The sequence below is a fragment of the Microtus oregoni genome, unplaced genomic scaffold (assembly GCF_018167655.1).
Source record: "Microtus oregoni isolate MIOR12 unplaced genomic scaffold, Mior012 000043F_ref0000047, whole genome shotgun sequence".
NCBI classification, from domain to species: Eukaryota; Metazoa; Chordata; class Mammalia; order Rodentia; family Cricetidae; genus Microtus; species Microtus oregoni.
The window spans coordinates 4,534,922-4,541,151 of record NW_024543210.1 but is presented as its reverse complement, the minus strand read 5'-3'; positions in this window follow the sequence as shown (position 1 = coordinate 4,541,151).

Sequence of the window (6,230 nt, the reverse complement as noted above, 5' to 3'; positions counted from 1 at the left end):
GTGGAAGTGGCCAGGGGAAAGCTGCTTCTCATTGGCTTTGGCTTAAACCCATTTTGCTTGTTAGAATTTATTATTTTGTTATAGATGTAATTTACTAAAATTTGAAGAAATGGTGTTCTAACAGTGAGTCCATTGTCTAGAGAATTAATCTGATTTGTAAGTAATACTGATAGACATATTTTCTTACATCTGAGCAGAAATAAATGCATGTTTTTAGCAAATGTAATGTAAAAACTCCAGAGGATAAGTTTACACCTAATAAGATGTTGTTTTCTATTTTTGAATTTGTTATTTGCCCCTTTTTGGTAGTGGGGTTGGGGGCATATTATCTGTATACAGAGCTGTCACTCTAGGGTGACATTTATCTCCCACAGAGATGCTGAGCTCGCACCGTGATGGTCCTATGCGATGTGTGTGCTTTGCCCAGACTCCAGGCCGGAGGAGCTGAGGAAAACCCAAGACTTTTTCCCCCTATTTGGTTTCCATGCACAGGTTCTTCTGAATGCCACTTGTTTTGCTAAGTTTGGGAATATAAGACCCTTTGAGGGGATGGTGTGTGCTTGCCCATGTTTCTAGGTAGACCTGTAGCTTGTGTCTTTACAGATGAGAACCTACTGTTAGTGAGGTGTGTGGTGCTCCAGGGGTGATAATGGTGCTGGCCTGACTTTGCACCACCCACCTTCCCACTGTGCAGGACTCACCTGTGGTACAACCTCAGATCACTCACACTGGAGTGTATGTCTATGACCCAGGAAGTCTTGTCCCTAATTTTACCCACTCCCCACCACAGGCAGAGAGACCTGACTGCTTCTACCTTCCCTCTGTGCTCCAGAATTGGCATGATTTTGTCAGTCTGCAGTGTTCATGTTTTATTCTCTCAACATCTAGCCTACAAAAAGAGCAGGAACTTTAGGAGTCAGAACCAGGGGTGAGCACACAGTTGCCAGTAAATGCCATTACTACTAAAAGTCTTTGTCCTAGCAGTCCTACTGGCTGCTAAAGCCAGCTCCTTTTCTAGTCCAGATTGTTTGGCTCTGGCCTAAGAGGCTCCTATCTGGCTTTGCAACCCCTTGGTGTTAGTGTGACTTCAGCACCTCTTCCAGAGTCCAGGCCTAGCAGGTCCTGGCAGATGCACTCCACCTAAGTTTTCAGCTCAGGCTATTAAGTCAGAACTTTGAGGCATGTGTGCTTGCATGCAACTCTGGGCGAACACCCCATATCCTGCTCTTTGACTGATCAGAACAAAAGGTACTTCATGCTTCAAATCACTCACTTCCCAGCAGCATTGACCAGACTGGTTAGGTCTCCAAAGTACTGACCTTTTCCCACCACTTGTTGCTGTTCTCAGGGTGTGCTCAGGTGCCTTGCTTGCCTCAGATGGCTTAAATACTAGTCCTTCGGATGAGTGGCACCAGGCGGGAGAGGATAGGTGTGTGGCTAAGAGGCTTCCTGGCATTTTCTTTTTGCTTAATTGGTCAGTATGGTGCCAGGAAGATCATCCTCCAGCTGGGACATTATTTAGACTTTATAGGAAAGGTGGGTGGCAGTTGTGAACAAATGTCTGTCTCTTAGAAAAATAGTAATGAAGCATTGGAGCTGAATGTTGGCAGCAGGTTATCAGGCAGGGTGCACCTTCCAAAACTGGTACAAGGTGTGCCCAGCCGGCATTCTGGAGTTCATTGAGGAAAGGGGTGTATTAATTGGCAGCACATTGCTTGGCATTCCATAGAGTGGCAGGTTTGATGATACTACTTAAGGCCACTCAGACACCCTAAGAAATGACATTGGGAATGGACGGCTGTGCCAGGTTGTCTTGTCTTCCTGCCTGGGGCCACATGGTGTCTACATATATAGCATAATGGAGGGAAAAGGCATCAGTACCAGATTCGCCTCTTATAATGCCAGCAGCTGTTAGACCCTGGTGTCTACAAATGACAGGAAAAGTTGTGTTTTCATTTTCTGGGAACTTGTGTAGGCCCTGGCTCAAGGACTTTGCATTGTGTGTCATGTACATCTTTTAAGTGTTCTTTGCTGTTCTGAAATTGTCCTTGGTTTTTCCTTAGCTCATAGATCATAGACACAGAAATATTATAGTATTTAAAGCATCCGCATCAAGCATCAGATGGCTTCGCATCCAGGAAAACATAACTCAGTTTGAAGCACCAAGCATGTGTAACATGGCTCTATACAATAACAATAAACGCTAATGTTAAGCTTTTTAATGCCTGTGGTTCTTGTTTGTTCCTCACTTTGCTGAGTGTCATTACACCTTAAGCCAGGAGGTGAGTACCCTAACCCCCCACCTGATGTGAGAGATCCTAAATTCCCAGGGAAGATGCAGTGACTTCCTTTATCACCCAGGAACAGTGTCACAAGTGCAAGAAATGTTCCACTCCCAGGCCAGAGATTGTAGTAAGAGCACAGCCAAGTGTTTATCGAGCAGCTGGGCTTATGATCCCCAGTGTTAACCTCAGAAGCTCAGGAATCAAGAGATGGTTCTGTCCAGGACTTGGCTGGGAATGTGCTTTTCTGCCTGCCTGTGGCCCTGGCGCCTTATGGTGCTTGCAAGCAAGGCTCCCTGCCCATCCCCTCCCATCCCCATACCGAAATGGGGCTGCAGGCATAATGTTGCTGAGGTGGCAAGGCCCAAGCCCCAAAATTGCTGAGGCCACAAAAGACTGAGCAGCTGGGATGAACAATCCCTTCCTACATCTTTGGCTGGTAAGTGGGCTGTTCTCTGCAGATACTCCCAAAGACTTACCGGCCTGCTTCTCTGAGTGAATGACTGACAGGTGAATATACCTTTTCATCTCCAAACCAACCACTGGAGGAACTGGGAACATTCATATTGTACTAAGAGTGAAAAACCAGCCTTTTAGCTTTTCACTTTGTGGTCCGTTGGCCTATCTCTTCCAACCTCCTTTTAGAGAAGCCCTGGCTACCCTTTACAAATACAGTACATGAGGCTTTCTGTCCCAACTGGGCCTTTCTAAGCCAGAACAATAAGCTGCTCTGGACAGATGAGAAAGCTGTGCCAGCTGCCCCCACTTGAGCCTTGCTGGCCTTGCTAGACTGCACTGTAAGCAGCCAGGGACTCAGCACCAGATCTGTAGTAGCTCCCCATTTCCTACAGGAAAATGGCCTATTCCCATGTAGCACTCAATTCAGCCTCAACCCAGGCCTATGCCTCAACCTCCAGAGGAATCACTGTACCCTGGTTTGCCTTGCTGGGATTGCCAGGTTTGTGTCTGTCTAATGTTTACACGTGCATATCCTGTTTAAGGAAATCATGGCCCTACGTGATTGGCACTTGTACCTTACCTAGTAGAAGGAGACAAACAGTAAATGTCATGCTATGAAAAGTGCAGTGTTAGCTGCGAGTAGTGATACATGCTTGTAACCCCAGCACTTTGTGAAGCGGAGACAGGTGGATCTCTAATTTCCAGGACAGCTGGGGCTACACAGAACAAGAAGGAAGAAAGAAAAAGTATAGGCTTGGGGAGAATGAGGAGGCAGAACAGTAGGCACATACGAACTTGGGGATTTTCCAGTTCCTGCCACGGGTTATATACTAGGTAGGGCCCACTAGTATTTTTCCTTCACCCTTTACACGTGTTGGGCCTACCCTCCTGTACCAGGAAACATTCCAGGCTCTGGCCTTGGTCCACTCAGAATCCTAGACATTTCCTCTACTTGCCAGTCAGTTGCCCTCCCATTTCAGCTGTAGGAGGACACTGGGCCATAGTGCATTCAGCAACCGAAGAAGCTATAAATGAGCAAGGTGCAGGCCTGCCAGTTCAAGACTTGGGTATGTGTGGAGGCTAGATGGGAGGAGTAGGAGATTGGGCAAATGGAGACCTAGTTCCTCTCACCCCTAAGTGGGTGGGCCAGTCTCACGTAAGAAGCAGTAGCCGGGTGACCTGGGGTGGATTTGTACCATGTGCACCCCTAGAACACAGTGGAATGCTGTCCCTGATGAGTTGGGAGAGCCTGCTGTCCTAGAGTAGAGATAGGTTAAGAACTGGTGAGGGTGAGGTCAAGTGAGTCTGAAGGAAGGGATCTGGGTTCTGAGGCCCTCTGAACCAAGCTGACTTTCTTCCTCACTGCTGTGTCTCGAAGAAAGGGTTGATGTGATTCTCATGGAATCCCAGTTCTGTCTACCATAGGTGAATATGAACTGAGGGGGCCATTTCTCTCCCTTCTGCCATGTCAGGAAGCCTAGGTGGGTACCGCGAGTTCTGAGGTCAGTAAGCAGTAGGAAACAACAAAGCATGCAGCAGGTCTTGGCTTCTCCCAAAGTCTACTGGTGGTTGAACCACCTACCACTCCAGGTTATCTGTCACCTCTGGCCGCAGCTTGGCCATGTATTTGAGAAGGTGGCAGAATCTTCCTTTTGTTAGCTTTGCATTTGTAGTAGAATCCTGATCTGAAGCCGGGTGTAACGGCACGTGTATAAACCCAGAGCTTGGAAGACTGAGGAAGGCCAGAAAGACCCAAGTTTCTGGGCAGTTTAGGCTACATGGCAAGACCGCATCTCAAAGTAACCACCACAGAGGCAGGTGGATTTCTATGAGTTTGAGGCTAGCCCTGTCTGCATAGTGAGTTCCAGACCAGCCAAGGCTACATAAACTCTGTCTCAAAACACCAAAGGGGTAGGGAGAGGAGCTAGAGAGATGGCTTAGTGGTTAGAAGCACTTTTTGTTCTTAAAGAGGATCCAGGTTTGATTCTTAGTACCCACATGGGGCTCACACCTGTCTGTAACCCCAGTCCCTCTTCTGGTCTCTTCAGGTACCAGGCATTGCACGGAGTACACACACATACTTGCAGGCCAAATGTATGGACACGAAAATAAACAACAAGAAGACTCATTGTGCCAATTTCTCTGCAGCCCTGTGGGCATGAGTCCCCAAGGTAGCCTAGTGGTGGACTGAAGTTAATGGCTGGGACTTATGAGGAAGCTTTGTCAGCCCGGTGTGTACCCTGCTTTTCATTTTTGACTCCCAACCTTGTTCTTGACCTTGCAGTTTGAAAGAAACCCCAGAGAGCAGAGAGACTGGCCTGGGTAGGCCTGTGAGAGAACTGTCATCTCTTTGGCACTGCCCCTTGGCAGAGCTAGGTGTTTATCTTGTCACATCTGGCAGCCACGGATGGGTTTTATCTAGGGAAGTGATAGGATCCCGGTCTATGCTTTAAAAACCAGAGTAGTGGGCCCAGTGAACATAGGAGCAGATCAGGGTGCGGGCTGAGGCTTGGGGTATCTGAGCAGGCATACATAACGGCCTAGAATGCTTCAGGGCAGACAGTGTTCCCAGCATCCAGAAATGAAAGGCTCCAGGGCAGGAAAATGCTTCAGATGTTAAGCAGCAACCCTGGAAGTGTTGGGTGCAGTCAAAAAAAGGGAGCAAAACTAACTGACAGAATCTGGAAACTTCTGTGCAGTTCCTTCCTCGGTCCTATGAGTTAAAGGGCCATGAAAGGGCAAGGCTGTAGCCCAGATCTCTTAGAGAAATGATTTGAGAGACAAAGTCTGGAGAGCAGAGAGCAGAAGGGCTAGGCCAAGGAAAGACTGGAGCATCCTGCCCTATGTCTCCCTGCCTTGGCTCAGGGAGCACTGGAGCCGCCTGCCCTGTGCCTTGGCCTACAATGAGTAGTTTCTCATGAAAACCAATCATAACCTCCTTGTGCCATGCAAGCAAGCTATTCATAGGACCCCACACTAGCGAGTTCTGGACGGTAGGAGCAGCAGCTTGGCATGTGATATTCTCTCAACAGCTTTACAAGGTGTCACAGTCTGGTTTTGCAGGAAGGTCATCTTTGGGGGGGGGGCTATTTGGGGCTCCCAGGCCTTACAGCACCCCACCATCCTTCACAGGAGAGCAGAAAAACCCAACAGCCAGGAATAGCCCAGGCAGAAACATTAGAGGACACATTGTGTCTCCCTGTGTCAGAATTTATTAAATTGCAATAAATTACTAGTTGGGCACACACCTCTGATTCCAGCATGGCATCAGCAAGGAGTTCAAAGGCAATCTTGACTATATAGTGAGTTCCAAGCTAGCCGAGGCTACCTGAGACCGTGTTTGAAACAGAAAATAAATTCACAAGTATTTGTCGAGTAAATCTCAACTGTGCTTGATAGCCACCAATCTTTTGTTTCAGCTTTTTTTTAAGCTCTATTTACTTTAGGTATATGAATGTTTTGCCTACATTTGTGTCTTAAACCATGCAC